The following is a 20,280-nucleotide window of genomic DNA, read 5'->3' on the forward strand; positions in this document are numbered from 1 at the left end:
TCCAGGAGGGCTGGGGCACCGCTCTGGCCTACCCTGCCCCAGGCATGGGAGACAAGCCCTTAGTGTTCCTGCTTCCTCTTGTAGCCTCCAGTGCCAGCTCACAGCTTGCTGGTCCCAGCCCTGCCGGCCCAGCAGCACTGGGGCAGTCTTCTGGATCTCTGGAACTGGAGTCCAGCAGCCCCGGCACTACCAGCCGAGCAGCATCAGGGCAGACTATAGTCTGGGTCTCTATAGTTTGGGGGAGACTGAGGGGTGACCTTATTAGTGTATATAAATATATCAAGGGGGAGCGTCACGAGGATGGAGCCAGGCTCTTCTCAGTGGCAAACAATGATAGGACAAGGGGAAATGGGTACAAACTGGAACACAAGAGGTTCACTTAAACTTGAGAAGAAACCTTTCTCAGTGAGGGTGACGGAACACTGGAACAGGCTGCCCAGGGAGGTTGTGGAGTCTCCTTCTCTGGAGACATTCAAAACCCGCCTGGACACGTTCCTGTGTAACCTTATCTAGGTGTTCCTGCTCCGGCAGGGGGATTGGACTAGATGATCTTTTGAGGTCCCTTCCAATCTCTAACATACTGTGGTGCTTTGTGACTCTTGGACCTCCAGCACAGGAGACCAGCAGCCCCAGCAGCAGCAGAGAGGTGTCATCAGGACCCATCAGTTGCCCAGTGTGTGAGGGCAGCAGCCCCTCCAGCCACCCTGGGCCTGACCAACGGCAACACCAAACCCAGTGCACCCATCAGACCCAGACACCCTACACATGGCTTAGAAGGCTGCAGGGGAGAAGCCGACCTCCAGCAAGACGCGCTGCAAGCAATACCCGCAGCCAGGCGGTGCCAAGGCTGTCCCGATGCTCCCCATCACATGAGACCCGCAGCCGCAGCACCACCAGGCAGCGGCCATCGGCGGCATCCCGTGGCTCTGCACGAGTGCAAAGAAGCCGGAGCAACAGAGCCAGTGGGACCATGCGGGGGCGAGACCCGCTCCCGCTCGCAGCGTCGGGCCCGATCTCCCTGTGCACGGCCCAGAAATTCTGCCAGGGCAGCCGCACACCCAGCAGCTCGAGCTTGGAGGAGCCCCCGCAGACTGGCTGCGCCCAGGCTGTCCCAGCGCTCACCAGCACGTGCGAGCCGCAGCCGCAGCACAACACGACAGCGGGCATCAGCATCATCCCGTGGCGCCAGAGCACCAAAAAGAGGAGGGGCCTCAAAATCCACCAGGCCTCTGCGGGTGCAAGACCGCTCTCGCTCGCAGCGTCGGGCCCGATCTCCCTGTGCACGGCCCAGAAGACGCTCCCAGGGCAGCCGCACACCAGCAGCTCGAGCTGGGAGGAGCCCCCGCAGACTGGCTGCGCCCAGGCTGTCCCAGCGCTCACCAGCACGTGGGAGCCGCAGCCGCAGCACAACACAACAGCGGGCATCAGCATCATCCCATGGCGCCAGAGCACCAAAAAGAGGAGGGGCCTCAAATGCACCGGGCCTGTGCGGGCGTGAGACGTCTCCCGCTCACAACGCTGGGCCCAGGCTCCCTGTGCACGGCCCAGAAGATGCTCCCACGGCAGCCGCACACCAGCAGCTCGAGCTGGGAGGAGCCCCCGCAGACTGGCTGCGCCCAGGCTGTCCCAGCGCTCACCAGCACGTGGGAGCCACAGCCGCAGCACAACACGACAGCGGGCATCAGCATCATCCCGTGGCGCCAGAGCACCAAAAAGAGGAGGGGCCTCAAGATCCACTTGCCTCTGAGGGTGCGAGACCGCTCCCGCTCGCAACGCCGGGCCCAAACTCCCAACACGCGGCGCAGTGAACACTAAATCAGTTTTTGTAAAGTGGTAGAGAAAACTTTGTTCAAAAATAAAAGCTAATCTTTACATGTTGACTCAAACCTCAGGTAATGGCAACCTTGATTCTAGTTTTGATCCACGCAGCACATTTCCTTTCTACTTAAATGCAATAGAAGTGATTGAAACTAAAATCATCTCATCTTTGCAAAAGCAGTCTCATTCTAAAATTGTGCCAAGTGTTTATTGTAGGGATCAGGCTGTGTGAAACATTGTTATGAATTGTTCTGTTATTAAGTTCCTCGTAGTTCTCTCAAGAGAGTATGACTGCTATAGAAGTTTTTTCCACCGTGCCTTTCCCAGTCTGACCCTTTAAGTTCATCAAGCAGGATTCCTCTGCCCTTTTGCAGCCAGCTGCCCACCACCTTTGCCACAGGTAGGTTGGTTTTTTAATAGTTGTATAGTTTGAGTAGCAGTCGTTAGTACTTGCTGATACATCCCAGCAGCTATCATGCCAACTAGTGCATTTAATACGGGTTTGAACTCAGGCTGTTACCTGTATTCAGTAATACTGCTTGTGAACAGGCGGCGGTGGAACTTCATGATCTTAAGAGCCTTTCCAACCCTAACTATTCTATGATTCTATGATTCTGTGAACTGTCTACATAGTCAATTGGAAGTTTTCTTTCCATTTAGGACTGACAGCAGCTGCCCCAACTACAGAACTTTCTCCTGTAACTTTGATACAGATGCTCTCAATCACTCCACCTCCTTAAACACTCAAGTGATTCACAATTAAATTAATAGTGAATTACTTGATATGAGTCATCTAATTTCCTTTTCCAGTAAGGGTCATTACTGCAAAATTGGCATGGCAAGGCTAAATAACCATGTTACCAATCAAAATTGCCATAGAACTGCTGTTCCAGTGAATCGGTGTTCTGCTTTTTGCATAGTTTCTTAAAGCAATAACACCACATACTGCGGAACGGAAGGGGAAAACCAACTGTAGTAACCTTACTACTCACAGTCCCTCTTGGAAACCAGAGCAAAGCAGGAGACATTTCGAAAGTGAAACACCTTCCAGGGGTAAATCCTTGCTACAATGCATCCATAAGCAGCAAAACCCATAGAAATTACATATGGACCTTTTGAATGCAAAGAAAAATGGAAGCAAATTTAACAAGTTCAGTGGCATCAGACATATGCCCATGCTTCCTCCCGCCGCCCCTCACCGTCGCGCCGGGACCGCTTACCCCACGCTTGCCTCTGCAGCTCGCACCGCGCCCGGCCCAGACGCTGACCCCGCCCCTTAAAGGGGCCGGACGCTTCAGGCAAACGCTTCTTTCACCCAGCCACCACGGATTCGATCTGCCTGTATCTCAGAGCGCAGACCACGTGCGCTAAGGCTTTGGCAGGCAACGAGAGCACACCAGTAAGCCCTTCTGTTTTCCAGTTCTGTCCGCATGTACCAACACCACAATGAAGAACTTGCAAGTAAATATCATGCTAAAAGCACAGACTTTGCATGGCTTACCAGGGGCCAGAATAAACGTCATCAGCAGAGTGCGAAAAACCTGCATGGTATTTGCATTGCCCGAGTCAGATGTCCCGTAGTAAGAGAACCCATCTCAACAGAGGAATTTGCAACTGGCTAAATTCCGGTGTTCCTGAGTACCTGGTTAAGTTACAAATCCTCAGGAAAGACAATCTACACTTAAAACAAATCTTGTCATTAAAAAAAAAAAAAGGTGAAAAGCATTTGTAAATGCTCAAGAAAACACCCATTCAGGCATTAATTTGACCACGTCATTGCTCCCATTTTACAGGTAACTTACAGGCGCTAATGCAGACCCCAGTACAGCCAAATACAGAGCTGAAACGCCTCTTAATAAGCTTTTAAATATTAAACTCTGTATTTTCATCATTTGACACTAGAATTATAACCTGCTGCATACACTGAGTTTGCCTCGTACCTTCCATCAAGCAGAGTACACTGAAGCTGTTGTTCGTCAAATTTTCAGAATGCATTAGAGCGACAGTATTGGAGCATGCAGTGTCCACAGCAGAAATAAGGACAGGATTTAGCAGGTTGTGCCTTGCCGTGATGATCAATCATGACAATCCTCACCCAAAACTGAAAAAAAACAAAATTCAGCTGAAGAGCTAATCATATAAACTGTCTCTCTCATACTGAGCACCTCACCTGGCTTAACATTTAAAGAGGTTTATAGCAGTTTAGTTAGCTCTCGGAAACAAATTCCTTCCTTTAAAGGAAAGCAAGAGCAAATACTTCTTGCCCACAGAGTATCTTGTCTTTGTCAAGCAGCTTTTCCCACCTGGTCACACATACTTAAAGGAATAAACTGCATGCAAATACACTTACTAGATGCTTTGTCTGCTGTTACCATCCTCACTACATCCACTAGTAGCTACCAAATTATTGTAAAGATTCAGAGAGCAACATTACTAGCCAAAAACGTAAAAAACCCCAACCCAAACAAAAAAACTCACAAACCCTCCCCCGACCCAAACCACAAAAGCCTTAAGATCAGTTAGAAGAAAATGTTAAATTTTCTTAGATATTTGACTTGATGCAGAAGATGCAATGCAATTGCATTCCCTATAGATTTGGATTTCCACGTGACTTGTTTGTTTCTGCCTGTTGTTTTGTTTACTTCATGGAGAACCCCAATCCTGTTAATCTACAGCATAAACCAGACGTGTCATAAAACTGAGATTTTTTTAGGACTAAGATTAGTCAAGTGGCAAATGTCAACTGATCAGTGACAGTAAGTTAAGGAAATGGAGACAGTCATGTACTAGGATGGATTTCTTACGAGACATCCCATATTTTCAGCATTGCATTGGGCTGATACGTTCCTTAACATACTTGCCTTTTTCTCTCTCTGCCCTCTCAAGCCTGAATGACTGCAGTGTAGAAATGACACATTAAAAGCTTCCAACTTTCACATAAAAATACTTCTCCAAGCTTAGGCAAAAACCATTTCCTAAGAAGATTCTTTTAGGAGGAATATCATTACGATTTCAGTGATAAATGCTGCAGTCACCTAGTTTCTATTCCTCGTTATCTTTCTTATGACATTAACACCTCTTTGCTCCTCAACTGAATTTGAGAAGCTGGATTCCTTTCAGGTGTATTTGTTCAGAGAAAGCAAACAAGAAGAGGCAAAGACAACAAATCATGTTCCTGCAGAAAAAAGTAAAGGGTATTTCTTGGAGTATTTAAGCTGATTTTGCCATTTGAAAACCGAGCCTTGACTCTCTGGCACCAAGACAAACCTGAATATGGCTGCCAACGTTAAAAAAAGAAAGAAAAAGAAAGAAGTGCTAAGAGGTTAAATGTGGAGGTTCATTAAATATAAGCGAGGAGAAACTCCTCCCATACCAATACTGTAGTACTTCTGCTAATGTGTTGATGCATGCTTGTGCCTGGTTCATCAGTTGTTTTCTCCCTGCAGATACAATGCCAGCCGACAACCCTCTCTCCTGTATCACCAATAAGGAAATGATAGCTAAAGTGATTCAAAGGAAAAAAAAAGAAACCAAACCAAAACCCAAAAGTAAAATATGTGAGTTGAGATAAGCACGGTGTCATGGTTACCTGTTTACTCTCGACAAGTCGGCCACGCAGTCCACACCCCCCGCCTCGCTCCCGGAGAGATGGGGAGGAAGTCGAAAGAATGGAACTCCCACAGGTTGAGATAAGAGCAGTCCAGTAACTGAGGTCTAACACCAACCACTGCTGCTACCACCAATAATAATAACGGTAAGAGAATAGCAAAGGGAAGAGAATACAATACCACCCACGGAAACGAGCCTGACTGAGCAGAGAGCTGCCCTTCCGAGTAACTCCCAGTTACATCCCTGGCATGACGTGCTGTGGTATGGAATAACTCTTTGGTCAGGTTGGGTCAGGTGTCCTGTCTCTGCTTCCTCCCGGCTTCCCCTCCTCCCTGGTAGAGCATGAGACTCACAAAGTCCTGGGGCCAGTCTAAACATTTGAGCAGTAACTAAAACCATCGGTGTTATCAGTGCTGGTCCCAGGCTGAAAGCCAAAATCACAGCGCTGCACCAGCTACTAAGAAGGAGAAAAAAATGACCACTACTGCTAAACCCAGGACAGTATCAACCCCTTATTCCATTCCATTCACGTCATGCTCAGACCCCACATTTTCAATATACCATTGCTCTTACATATGTACATCCACCTACACACACACAGACAGAGAGAAAGGGATCATTTCTTAGTGCATGGACCAATCCCTATAATGCTGCTGAGTTCATTAGGTCCATGATGTCAGGTTCCATCTCTTGTGACAGTCTTTCGGGGCAGGAGAAGCTGTGTGCAGTGTTGGATCGTTGCCTGCTGATGCTGATCGTTCCTTTACCCCAGAACTCGTCTGGTTCTATCAAAGTTCATTCTCTGTTGGGATGGTGGTCAGAGGGAAGTCAGGGCCAGCCGCTGGTGACCTGAAGACATCTAGCTGATGGTCTATAAAAATATGACATAGCAGGCAACAGCCCACAATTAAGTTCATTGGCTGTTTCCCCCTACAATCAAATCCCTGGGATTATCATCGGAATCCCCAATCTGCCACATTACCCACCAAATATATCCGGGTCCCTGAGCAAAAGCAATCCCACGAGTGGGTTTGCCTTTACCTGAGGCAGGAATAACCCAGGCTGTCTTCCCCAGCAAATTTTTCATGTGCACCTCGGGAACTTTGTCCCCCTCTACAGTATGTAAAAGTTCTGCCTGGGCTGGGCCAGCCCTGCTGGCAGATCCTCTGGTGTTGACCAGCCAGGTGGCCTTTGGTAGGTGTGTATCCCAATGCTTGAAAGTTCCCCCACCCATTGCTCTCAGTGTAGTTTTTAATAGCCCATTGTACTGTTCCGTTTCCCCAGAGGCTGGTGCACGGTACGGGATGTGATATGCCCACCCAATGCCATGCTCTTTGGCCCAAGTGTCTATCAAGTTATTTCGGAAATGAGTCCCATTGTCTGACTCAATTCTCTCTGGGGTGCTTTTGCCAGTTCCTCCCAGTCAGGCTGATTTCAGCCTCCAGTACAGTCAACTCTCGGGATCCTCCTGTCACTCCAGAAATATAGATGGGTTCCACCGCTTGACAGCTTGATGGCATCAGGGTACACTGTGCACGGGTATCTACTAGAGCCTTATACTTCTGTGGGACTGATGTGCCAGGCCATCTAATCCACACAGTCCAGGAAATCCAACTGTCTCCTACCTCCACTTGGCTGGAGGTAGGGCCCCTCTAATAGTCATCGCAATGCTGGACACTTAAGTCTTGTTGAAAGGCATTATTCTTCATTATCACAGGAGCTGGAGTAAAATCAGCTTTTCCGCTCCGTCTGGCAACCGCTTTAATTGTTGAAGTAAGGTCCAATACAGTAATAATAGGAAATAGAGAGAAAGGCATAAAACAAACCAAAAACCCCAGGTGATGCACAGCACAGTGTCTCATCACCCGCTGACTGATGCCCGGCACATCCCTGAGCAGTGATGGGCCTCCTCTGGCCAACACCCCCCCAGTATCTATATTGAGCCTGACATTCTGTGGTATGGAATACCCCTATGGCTAGTTTGAGTCATCTCTCCTGGCTGTGCTTCCTATGGTTTCCTGCGCCCCTCCTCACTGGCAGAGCGTGAGAGACTGAAAAGTCCTTGACCGGGGTAGGCACTACTTAGCAACAATTAATCTTTGGTGTCTTATCAACATGCCAAAACAGAGCACAGCTCCTAGAAACACAGGTTAACTACAGCAGCTGAAACCAGGACACCCCAGCTGCATTTCTGCTGCGTTAATGATCTCAATCACCTCAGGAGAGGTCCAGTGCACACCCAACCCACCACAGTGCAAGGACTAAGGCTGAGGAAGGCACAAATGACCACCTGTTTTGGCATACCTGCTACTGAGGGGTTCATCCTACCCTGCAAAACAGCAGCCTGATGACTTCACAAAGCCAGTGAACCACCCTAACAACCTCATCGAGTTCCACCTCAAGAATAGAGCTGCTGAACTATTCCTACTGAAAGTCACTAACCATTGCAATGAGAAAACTTCTCACTTCCCACCCCATTTATTAAAGGCCAGGTGCACACGATATCAAGAGCGGTTTCCCCTTTTTTAGGACATCATTTGGTTAGTCCCATGATCACATCTGCTTTTTCTCCTACATGACAAAGTTGTGGAAGACCACAAGCTCCATCCTTTAAGCACAACACCAAGATAATTACAGATAAGGCTGCTGAAATAAAAAAAAAAAAAACAACAACAACAAAACCGCAACACAAACAAAAAAGCAAATAAGCACCCCCCACCCCACCCCCCCGCTAACCCTAACCCTGACCTTAACCCTAACCCTAACCCTAATCCTGCTTAAAAACTCAACATGACCCAGCAGTGTGCGCTTGCAGCCCAGAAACCAGCCCTGTCCTGGGCCGCATCCAAAGGAGAGTGGCCAGCGGGTGGGAGGAGGGGATTCTTCCCCTCTGCTCCGCTCTTGCAAACCCCCCCCCGCAGTGCTGCGTCCAGCTCTGGAGCCCTCTGTACAGCAAAGACATGGACCTGTTGGAGAGAGTCCAGAGGAGGGCCACAGAAACCATGAGAGGGATGGAACACCTCTTCTCTGGGGAAAGGCTGAGAGGCTTGGGGTTCTTGAGCCTGGAGAAGACAAGACTCCGGGGAGCCCTTGCTGCAGCCTTTCAGTTCTTAAAAGGCACCGGTAAGAACGATGGGGAGAGACTTTTCTAGCGGAGCCAGCTGTGACAGCATGAGGGGTAATGCTTTTAAGCTAAAAGAGGGAAGATTGAGGCTGGATGTGAGGAAGAAATTCTTTACAATGAGGATGATAATATCCTGGCACAGGCTGCCCAGGGACATGGTAGATGCCCCGTTCCTGGAGACATTCAAGGCCAAGCTGGATGTAGTTCTAGGCAACTGAAGTAAAATCATAGCGTAAGCAAATGGTGATAAAGTAATAGTGGAATGGTAATGAGAGTGACAGGAATCATTTAGGTTGGAGAAGGCCATAAAGGTCATCGAGTCCAACCGTTAAGCAACCACTGCCAAGTTCACCAGGAAACCATGTCCCTAAGCTGGCCCTTGCCTCTGCACTTGCAGGTGGAGCAGCCGGGTCCCTGCCTGTGCGCTTCACAGCCAGCCCTGTGATGCAGTGTCCGTGTCACAGTGGGTGCTGTGTGGCCGAGGGTGCCCCTCCCCATGTTTGGGCGCACACGGCCAGCGGTGCTGATGTCACAGAGGCCACAGTGACCGGTGGCAGGGGCAGGCCTATAAACAGGGGAGGCTGGGCACAGTGTGGGCATCAGTGCGACCTGGTGAGGTGCGGGGAGCAGAGGGCTGGGACAGGGCTCTCCGAGGGAGGAGGGGGCTCCACACCGCAGGGCTCTGGGCCTGTGCTGAGAGCTCACCCGCGTCTCTCTTCTCCCTCAGAGGTAGCAGAGGAGCGGTTGGAGCGTTTGCCCACCTTCGATTTCTGACACCTCCCCAAGGAGGTGTAGGACATCCGACTCGATGGACTTTGGTGAGAGCAAAGTCCCCCTCCTGCAGCCTTCCAGAGGCCTCCTGAGGCTGTGGGCATGGGACCGGGAGCGTTGGCAGGGGGAGGCAGGAGCTCCAAAGTCACCCTGGGGGAGGGCCCCTCCTCTCCTTGACAAGCGGGACCAGGGCTGGGCAGTGCGCACCCTCCGGGGCACCCATGCCTGCAGTGCCCTTTCCTCTCCAAGGCTTCCAGCCCTGCCCAGCACCCAGCTAGGCAGGGACAGAGCAGCCCTGCCTGAGGGCAATCCCTCAGGGACGCATCCCTGGCCCCACAGAGGTGCTCATTCCCGGTGGCATTTCCTCTCTCCCATCCAGAATGCGTGTTGTGTCGCTGCGAAGATGCAGATCCGGACAGGTGCGGGCCAAAACTGAGGCACCAATGGATCTGGGCTCATCAGTTTTGCCTGGTGAGTTCCTTTGGGGCTGGTTTCATCTTTGCAACGCACCTGCCCTGCCACATGCCCCTCACCATCTCCTTGTCTCTGCTCTTCTGCAGCTTTTTGCCAGCGACCTTCGTCCAAAAGGGACCGATCGGGAAGGAGATATAGAATTTAGTCCTAAAGAGGTTTATCGTACAGCCCAGCTGGCAGCCCAGATGGTGAGGATCTGAGATGATCAGGGTGATTCGTGCCAGGAGAGGTTTGTGGGAGCTTAGCGCAGGTGCCAAGAACAGAATCCCAGCCTTTCCACCCAGCTCTGGGACAGAAGTCTTGCTCCCAGCAGCTCCACAGAGGGTCCGAGCCAGGAGCCTGCTCTGCCAGGCAGATCTGTGGCCTGTGATCCAGACGGGGCCACATCCTGCGCCCTGCCCCGAGGTGTGCGTCTGGTTGTGGAGGCCCTGAGGCTGCCGCTGATGGGGGCTGCTCTGCTCTTTCCAGGTCTGCTTCGTGTGTGGCAAGAGGGGGGCCACCATCACCTGCGAGAAGTTGGGCTGCGGCCGCAGGTTCCATCTCCCCTGTGCCGTGGAGGGTGGATGCGTCACCTGTTACTGCCTGCCATACAGGTACCCCCTCTACCCTTCTCCCTATCACCAGGGAAGGACTCAGCTCTTCCCATCTCACCCGTCCCTTCCCTCTTCCCCTAGTTCCTTCTGCTGGGAGCACCGCCCACAGCAGCAAGAGCTTGTGGCTCCAGAGAGCACCAACTGCCTCATCTGCGCGGAGCCTGTGGAAGGCAGAACGACCTATGGGACCATGGTGTGCCCAGCCTGCAAAAATGCCTGGTTCCACAGGGCCTGCATCCAGGTAGGAGCCGTCCCCTTGCTCTGGGCACGGCAGGCTCTCAGCAGCCCCAGAGCCTCACTCACGCTCTTTCTGTTTCTCCTGCAGGGAATGGCTCTGCGTGCTGGATCTTTCTGCTTGCAGTGCCCTGTGTGCCTGAATACGAGACAGTTTGTAATGGAAATGTTCTTCATGGGGATCCGAATCCCCACAAGGTTGGTGTCCTCCTGGCCAGCACTGTGCCACGCCTGGACCTGCCCCCGCTGTTGTGGCCCTCCGCTGACCCCCAAGTGTAGGCTTTAGCTCCATGGAGGAGGTGGAAACAGGGTGTGGGGAGAAGAGCGGGGAGGCCGTGCATGTGCCTTATGCTGGGTAACAGGGGCTCATCAATTTTCCTTTCTCCACCAGACCTCTGTCATGGGAGGGCAACGACGCATATGCAGAACCTGACCGGAGGCACAGCAGCTGCGATGCCAGGGAGTGCCTTTGTCCAGCAGGCAGAGAGGTGGCAGAGCCATACGGGTAAGCTGCCAAAGCTGCACCCTGGGGCTGGGCACGGGATCTCTGTCTCAGCAAGAGCTCAAAGCAGAAGGGCTGAGAACAAGAGCTCTGCTGGACGATCCCGTGCTGTGGGCACTTTATCCTTAGAGACATGAACCCATTTCTTTCCCCAGGCCCTGGGAGCTGTTGCTGTGCTGCTCCTGCGCTGCTGTGGGCACTCACAGACAGTGCTCCAGCCTGAGGAACAGCTATGAGATCAGATGGGAGTGTGACAGCTGTGCTGGCCTGGACACCTGTAAGTGTCAAAGCCCCCGGGTGCTCCTGGGCTGGGGACAGGGCCCAGGCAAGGCCTGGCAGGGGGTGCCTGGTGTGGGCTTGGCAGAGGCTGTCTGCTCCAGGAGGGCTGGGGCACCGCTCTGGCCTACCCTGCCCCAGGCATGGGAGACAAGCCCTTAGTGTTCCTGCTTCCTCTTGTAGCCTCCAGTGCCAGCTCACAGCTTGCTGGTCCCAGCCCTGCCGGCCCAGCAGCACTGGGGCAGTCTTCTGGATCTCTGGAACTGGAGTCCAGCAGCCCCGGCACTACCAGCCGAGCAGCATCAGGGCAGACTATAGTCTGGGTCTCTATAGTTTGGAGAAGAGGAGACTGAGGGGTGACCTTATTAGTGTATATAAATATATCAAGGGGGAGCGTCACGAGGATGGAGCCAGGCTCTTCTCAGTGGCAAACAATGATAGGACAAGGGGAAATGGGTACAAACTGGAACACAAGAGGTTCCACTTAAACTTGAGAAGAAACTTCTTCTCAGTGAGGGTGACGGAACACTGGAACAGGCTGCCCAGGGAGGTTGTGGAGTCTCCTTCTCTGGAGACATTCAAAACCCGCCTGAACACGTTCCTGTGTAACCTTATCTAGGTGTTCCTGCTCCGGCAGGGGGATTGGACTAGATGATCTTTTGAGGTCCCTTCCAATCTCTAACATACTGTGATACTGTGACTCTTGGACCTCCAGCACAGGAGACCAGCAGCCCCAGCAGCAGCAGAGAGGTGTCACCAGGACCCATCAGTTGCCCAGTGTGGGAGGGCAGCAGCCCCTCCAGCCACCCTGGGCCTGACCTACAGCAATACCAAACCTGGTGCACCCGTCAGACCCAGACACCCTACACGTGGTGTAGAAGGCTGCAGGAGAGAAGCCGACCTCCAGCAACACGCGCTGGGAGCAATACCCGCAGCCAGGCGGTGCCAAGGCTGTCCCGATGCTCCCCATCTCGTAAGACCCGCAGCCGCAGCACCACCAGGCAGCGGCCATCGGCGGCATCCCGTGGCTCTGCACGAGTGCAAAGAAGCCGGAGCAACCGAGCCAGTGGGACCATGCGGGGGCGAGACCGCTCCCGCTCGCAGCGTCGGGCCCGATCTCCCTGTGCACGGCCCAGAAGACGCTCCCAGGGCAGCCGCACACCAGCAGCTCGAGCTGGGAGGAGCCCCCGCAGACTGGCTGCGCCCAGGCTGTCCCAGCGCTCACCAGCACGTGCGAGCCGCAGCCGCAGCACAACACGACAGCGGGCATCAGCATCATCCCGTGGCGCCAGAGCACCAAAAAGAGGAGGGGCCTCAAAATCCACCAGGCCTCTGCGGGTGCAAGACCGCTCTCGCTCGCAGCGTCGGGCCCGATCTCCCTGTGCACGGCCCAGAAGATGCTCCCAGGGCAGCCGCACACCAGCAGCTCGAGCTGGGAGGAGCCCCCGCAGACTGGCTGCGCCCAGGCTGTCCCAGCGCTCACCAGCACGTGGGAGCCCCAGCCGCAGCACAACACGACAGCGGGCATCAGCATCATCCCGTGGCGCCAGAGCACCAAAAAGAGGAGGGGCCTCAAATGCACCGAGCCTGTGCGGGCGTGAGACGTCTCCCACTCACAACGCCGGGCCCAGGCTCCCTGTGCACGGCCCAGAAGATGCTCCCACGGCAGCCACACACCAGCAGCTCGAGCTCGGAGGAGCCCCCGCAGACTGGCTGCGCCCAGGCTGTCCCAGCGCTCACCAGCACGTGGGAGCCGCAGCCGCAGCACAACACGACAGCGGGCATCAGCATCATCCCGTGGCGCCAGAGCACCAAAAAGAGGAGGGGCCTCAAATGCACCGAGCCTGTGCGGGCGTGAGACGTCTCCCACTCACAACGCCGGGCCCAGGCTCCCAACACGCGGCGCAGTGAACACTAAATCAGTTTTTGTAAAGTGGTAGAGAAAAAATTTATTTAGAAAAATAAAAGCTAATTTTAACATGTTGACTCAAACCTCAGGTAATGGCAACCTTGATCCTAGTTTTGATCCACGCAGCACATTTCCCTTCTACTTAAATGCAATAGAAGTGATTGAAACTAAAATCATCTCATCTTTGCAAAAGCAGTCTCATTCTAAAATTGTGCCAAGTGTTTATTGTAGGGATCAGGCTGTGTGAAACATTGTTATGAATTGTTCTGTTATTAAGTTCCTCGTAGTTCTCTCAAGAGAGTATGACTGCTATAGAAGTTTTTTCCACCGTGCCTTTCCCAGTCTGACCCTTTAAGTTCATCATGCAGGATTCCTCTGCCCTTTTGCAGCCAGCTGCCCACCACCTTTGCCACAGGTAGGTTGGTTTTTTAATAGTTGTATAGTTTGAGTAGCGGTCGTTAGTACTTGCTGATACATCCCAGCAGCTATCATGCCAACTAGTGCATTTAATACGGGTTTGAACTCAGGCTGTTACCTGTATTCAGTAATACTGCTTGTGAACAGGCGGCGGTGGAACTTCATGATCTTAAGGGCCTTTCCAACCCTAACTATTCTATGATTCTATGATTCTGTGAACTGTCTACATAGTCAATTGGAAGTTTTCTTTCCATTTAGGACTGACAGCAGCTGCCCCAACTACAGAACTTTCTCCTGTAACTTTGATACAGATGCTCTCAATCACTCCACCTCCTTAAACACTCAAGTGATTCACAATTAAATTAATAGTGAATTACTTGATATGAGTCATCTAATTTCCTTTTCCAGTAAGGGTCATTACTGCAAAATTGGCATGGCAAGGCTAAATAACCATGTTACCAATCAAAATTGCCATAGAACTGTTGTTCCAGTGAATCGGTGTTCTGCTTTTTGCATAGTTTCTTAAAGCAATAACACCACATACTGCGGAACGGAAGGGGAAAACCAACTGTAATAACCTTACTACTCACAGTCCCTCTTGGAAACCAGAGCAAAGCAGGAGACATTTCGAAAGTGAAACACCTTCCAGGGGTAAATCCTTGCTACAATGCATCCATAAGCAGCAAAACCCATAGAAATTACGTATGGACCTTTTGAATGCAAAGAAAAATGGAAGCAAATTTAACAAGTTCAGTGGCATCAGACATATGCCCATGCTTCCTCCCGCCGCCCCCCACCGTCGCGCCGGGACCGCTTACCCCACGCTTGCCTCTGCAGCTCGCACCGCGCCCGGCCCAGACGCTGACCCCGCCCCTTAAAGGGGCCGAGACACTTCAGGCAAACGCTTCTTTCACCCAGCCACCACGGATTCGATCTGCCTGTATCTCAGAGCGCAGACCACGTGCGCTAAGGCTTTGGCAGGCAGCGAGAGCACACCAGTAAGCCCTTCTGTTTTCCAGTTCTGTCCGCATGTACCAACACCACAATGAAGAACTTGCAAGTAAATATCATGCTAAAAGCACAGACTTTGCATGGCTTACCAGGGGCCAGAATAAACGTCATCAGCAGAGTCCGAAAAAACCTGCATGGTATTTGCATTGCCCGAGTCAGATGTCCCGTAGTAAGAGAACCCATCTCAACAGAGGAATTTGCAACTGGCTAAATTCCGGTGTTCCTGAGGACCTGGTTAAGTTACAAATCCTCAGGAAAGACAACCTACACTTAAAACAAATCTTGTCATTAAAAAAAAAAAAAAGGTGAAAAGCATTTGTAAATGCTCAAGAAAACACCCATTCAGGCATTAATTTGACCACGTCATTGCTCCCATTTTACAGGTAACTTACAGGCGCTAATGCAGACCCCAGTACAGCCAAATACAGAGCTGAAACGCCTCTTAATAAGCTTTTAAATATTAAACTCTGTATTTTCATCATTTGACACTAGAATTATAACCTGCTGCATACACTGAGTTTGCCTCGTACCTTCCATCAAGCAGAGTACACTGAAGCTGTTGTTCGTCAAATTTTCAGAATGCATTAGAGCGACAGTATTGGAGCATGCAGTGTCCACAGCAGAAATAAGGACAGGATTTAGCAGGTTGTGCCTTGCCGTGATGATCAATCATGACAATCCTCACCCAAAACTGAAAAAAAATAAAATTCAGCTGAAGAGCTAATCATATAAACTGTCTCTCTCATACTGAGCACCTCACCTGGCTTAACATTTAAAGAGGTTTCAAGTAGTTTAGTTAGCTCTTAGGAACAATTTCCTTTAAAGCAAAGCAAGAGCAAATACTTCTTGCCCACAGAGTATCTTGTCTTTGTCAAGCAGCTTTTCCCACCTGGTCACACATACTTAAAGGAATAAACTGCATGCAAATACACTTACTAGATGCTTTGTACTCTGTACCATCCTCACTACATCCACTAGTAGCTACCAAATTATTGTAAAGATTAGAGAGCAACATTACTAGCCAAAAACGTAAAAAACCCCAACCCAAACAAAAAAACTCACAAACCCTCCCCCGACCCAAACCACAACAGCCTTAAGATCAGTTAGAAGAAAATGTTAAATTTTCTTAGATATTTGACTTGATGCAGAAGATGCAATGCAATTGCATTCCCTATAGATTTGGATTTCCACGTGACTTGTTTGTTTCTGCCTGTTGTTTTGTTTACTTCATGGAGAACCCCAATCCTGTTAATCTACAGCATAAACCAGACGTGTCATAAAACTGAGATTTTTTAGGACTAAGATTAGTCAAGTGGCAAATGTCAACTGATCAGTGACAGTAAGTTAAGGAAATGGAGACAGTCATGTACTAGGATGGATTTCTTACGAGACATCCCATATTTTCAGCATTGCATTGGGCTGATACGTTCCTTAACATACTTGCCTTTTTCTCTCTCTGCCCTCTCAAGCCTGAATGACTGCAGTGTAGAAATGACACATTAAAAGCTTCCAACTTTCACATAAAAATACTTCTCCAAGCTTAGGCAAAAACCATTTCCTAAGAAGATTCTTTAGGAGGAATATCATTACCGTTTCAGTGATAAATGCTGCAGTCACCTAGTTTCTATTCCTCGTTATCTTTCTTATGACATTAACACCTCTTTGCTCCTCAACTGAATTTGAGAAGCTCAAATTGCTTCAGGTGTACTTGTTCAGAGAAAGCAAACAAGAAGAGGCAAAGACAACAAATCATGTTCCTGCAGAAAAAAGTAAAGGGTATTTCTTGGAGTATTTAAGCTGATTTTGCCATTTGAAAACCGAGCCTTGACTCTCTGGCACCAAGACAAACCTGAATATGGCTGCCAACGTTAAAAAAAGAAAGAAAAAGAAAGAAGTGCTAAGAGGTTAAATGTGGAGGTTCATTAAATATAAGCGAGGAGAAACTCCTCCCATACCAATACTGTAGTACTTCTGCTAATGTGTTGATGCATGCTTGTGCCTGGTTCATCAGTTGTTTTCTCCCTGCAGATACAATGCCAGCCGACAACCCTCTCTCCTGTATCACCAATAAGGAAATGATAGCTAAAGTGATTCAAAGGAAAAAAAAAGAAACCAAACCAAAACCCAAAAGTAAAATATGTGAGTTGAGATAAGCACGGTGTCATGGTTTATACTCTGTCGACAAGTCGGCCACGCAGTCCACACTCCCCCGCCTCGCTCCCGGAGAGATGGGGAGGAGAATCGAAAGAATGGAACTCCCACAGGTTGAGATAAGAGCAGTCCAGTAACTGAGGTATAACACAAACCACTGCTGCTACCACCAATAATAATAACGGTAAGAGAAATAACAAGGGAAGAGAATACAATACCACCCACGGAAACGAGCCTGACTGAGCAGAGAGCTGCCCTTCCGAGTAACTCCCAGTTGCATCCCTGGCATGACGTGCTGTGGTATGGAATAACTCTTTGGTCAGGTTGGGTCAGGTGTCCTGTCTCTGCTTCCTCCCGGCTTCCCCTCCTCCCTGGTAGAGCATGAGACTCACAAAGTCCTGGGGCCAGTCTAAACATTTGAGCAGTAACTAAAACCATCGGTGTTATCAGTGCTGGTCCCAGGCTGAAAGCCAAAAACACAGCGCTGCACCAGCTACTAAGAAGGAGAAAAAAATGACCACTACTGCTAAACCCAGGACAGTATCCACCCCTTATTCCATTCCATTCACGTCATGCTCAGACCCCACATTTTCAATATACCATTGCTCTTACATATGTACATCCACCTACACACACACAGACAGAGAGAAAGGGATCATTTCTTAGTGCATGGACCAATCCCTATAATTCTGCTGAGTTCATTAGGTCCATGATGTCAGGTTCCATCTCTTGTAACAGTCTTTTGGGGCAGGAGAAGCTGTGTGCAGTGTTGGATCGTTGCCTGCTGATGCTGATCATTCCTTTACCCCAGAACTGGCAGTGTTCAACGCCAGGTTGGACACAGGGGCTTCAAGCCATCTGCTCTAGTGGAAGGTGTCCATACCTGTGGCAGGGCGTTGGACTGGATGATCTTTAAGGTCCCTTTCAGCCCAAACTCTTCTGCAATTGTATGTATGCTGGTGAGTAGATGGTGTCTCAGGAGCTGTTAATTCCAACGGACAAGCTTCCCTTTGGTGCATTATTGCTGCAGATATGGAATGTTTGCTCTCTTTTAGTTTTCCTTCCCTTTTTTAGTTCCCACACCAGCCTGACACCTCCACCCTCGCATCCCATCCTCTTTTTATTTCAGCTTCACTCATATTATCTGGACACGTTCCTGTGTAACCTTATCTAGGTGTTCCTGCTCCGGCAGGGGGATTGGACTAGATAATCTTTTGAGGTTCCTTCCAATCTCTAACATACTGTGATACTGTGATACTGTGATTAGTGCATTGGCTGCCTCATCTCTAAGAGTCCTCAGGCTTCCCAGACTGTACCAGAATGCTTCCTATAGAAGCCACAACCCCCATGACTGCTGCTCTTGCCCATGCGGGGCCAGGGCTGCAGGAAGTTTCTGTACTGTAGTCTTGCCCTCTCAAGTTTTAAGACTTTTTAAGCGGGGGGGGAGGAATGAAAACTTAGAACTTCATTTTTAAATGTGGCACCTGTTCTGGGAATGCCTTCCCTTGCTCCAGGCTGGGGGTGACCCCAATGGTGTGCTGCTGCCCCTTGCTTTCCTTCACAGGCACTGGAAAGGGGCTGGAAAACCACCCAGGAGACTTTTGCCAGCAGCGTGCCCATGGTTTATTTGAAATAAATTGTGATTTCTAACTCCGGAGGTGGCCTGGCTCGGGATGGGATGGGGGGACTTCTGCAGTAGAGATCACATCTGGCTGACCACTACTTCTCCTTTTAAATGGGAATAAGACCTTCACTTAAAAAAAAAGGTGGGGGGGGAGTTGTGAAGTGCACAAGAGTGGATTTGATGACTGGTTCCTTCCACTTAAAAAAAAGTTTTAAAGTTTACCTCCTAGTGGATTTGAGAGCCAGAGACCATCTAGAAACAGAGGAGCATCACAGTAAAAATTAACAGCATAAAATGTTTTTAGTGAAACCAGGCTTTGTCAAAAGACCAGTCTTTGCAGAGTTGCTCATGTCCTGAAATAAAACTGATTTGTTCATTTCACAGAAGACCTTATAACTGAAGTTTTAAAAGGGTAGGCAATTTAAGGACATTCTCTTCTTGTAACACATCCACAAGACAATCTATCACAAATACCTCTGGCTACTACACCTCAGGCTGTGGCTATTTTACTATTTAGCATATGAAAAGGCAGAGCTGGAGTTAGCTTTGGAATCCACATGCTCAAACTTTCACATAACAACCATGGTCTTTTAACCATATTCTCGAAGAGGGATTCTCTGTTTCTTGAGCTACAGGAGCCTTCTCTGAGGGTTACCCTACCTGCAGCTGCTTTGACAGCTTCTCTCCAGAGTCAACCCGTACGTTAAAAATTACTGCTTTCAGAGTTACACTCTGCGGAGGCACAGCAAAGCCCCCAGAGTTAGAAAGGGAATACTCTACCCTAGTTCAATACACTCAGTGAAGTACACACCCACAGAAAAAAAACTCCTGAGCATAATCTAATGACTCATCTTACTGTGTCTTTGCATGTTTTGGCCAGACTGTCTTGGTTTTTGCAGTGGAACAGCCTTCTCTAGTTAGAAGAGCATGCTAACCCAACCGTACACATCTGCCTCTTGAGCCAGGACAGCATTTTTCAGCCTCTCCTTCCACCTTGGTTTCAATGAACCTGCATTAAGCCCACTTCTTGAAGCAGGCAGCTGAGAAATTAATAATGATTAATGGCAACTCACAGCTGCTTTGTCAGCTTTAAGCAGCTTCTTCACTGAGAATACACTGAAGATAAAACCAAATGCAAGTCACAAATTGTGCAAGCTTGTATCTACTTGTCAGACTAGTAAAAAACTCAGAACAATTGTTTTAAGTAACTTCAAATCCGAATCTCAATTCTTTCTAGACAGGAAGTTTACATTCCTTCGAGATGCAAGGTGAGATTAGCCTGTGTTTGAATGCAAGCCTCACAGAACAGGTTCTGTGTGCAGTTTAACTCAATTATTACAGAAAATATTAAGGACCAGCACTGGGAAAGAAATCCTCCGCTCGTGCAATAAAGGCTGCGACCTTGGAAGTTCTTTTCCAGTGAACAAACTTTGTGATTTATTTTCTTACCACTGGCAGCCTATTACAGATGCTGAACCATCCAAATACACCGGAAAGTGTAAACTGGAGTCCCTGATAGTGGTGGGGAGGAGGAAAAACGGGGTACACAAGGTGCTTCGCCAAGGCAGAAATGACTTCAGAAACAGAGCACAATTACTGCAATCGCCGAGGTGAGCAGCTCGAGAGAGGACGCCTTCAACACCGAAGCGGGGAGGGAGATCAGCGTCCAGGAGCCTCAACTCAGAGCGTAGGCACCCAGACAGATGAAACATTTTTGTCCAGCTAAAGTAAGGAGTGTTTTCTGGCCAACCCTGACACATGAAAGTC

General features: G+C 49.7%; 1 protein-coding gene across 1 annotated transcript in view; it reads left to right on the forward strand.

The window, feature by feature from the left end:
• Positions 1–20,280, forward strand: part of PBRM1 (polybromo 1) — a 351,134-nt gene that overhangs the window by 253,493 nt on the left and 77,361 nt on the right. The gene's annotated exons all lie outside the window — the stretch shown is intronic.

This window comes from Neopsephotus bourkii, unplaced genomic scaffold, assembly GCF_033783945.1.
Source record: "Neopsephotus bourkii isolate Nb327-2 ecotype Australia unplaced genomic scaffold, CSIRO-AGI_Nbou_v1 NB_284, whole genome shotgun sequence".
NCBI lineage: Eukaryota > Metazoa > Chordata > Aves > Psittaciformes > Psittacidae > Neopsephotus > Neopsephotus bourkii.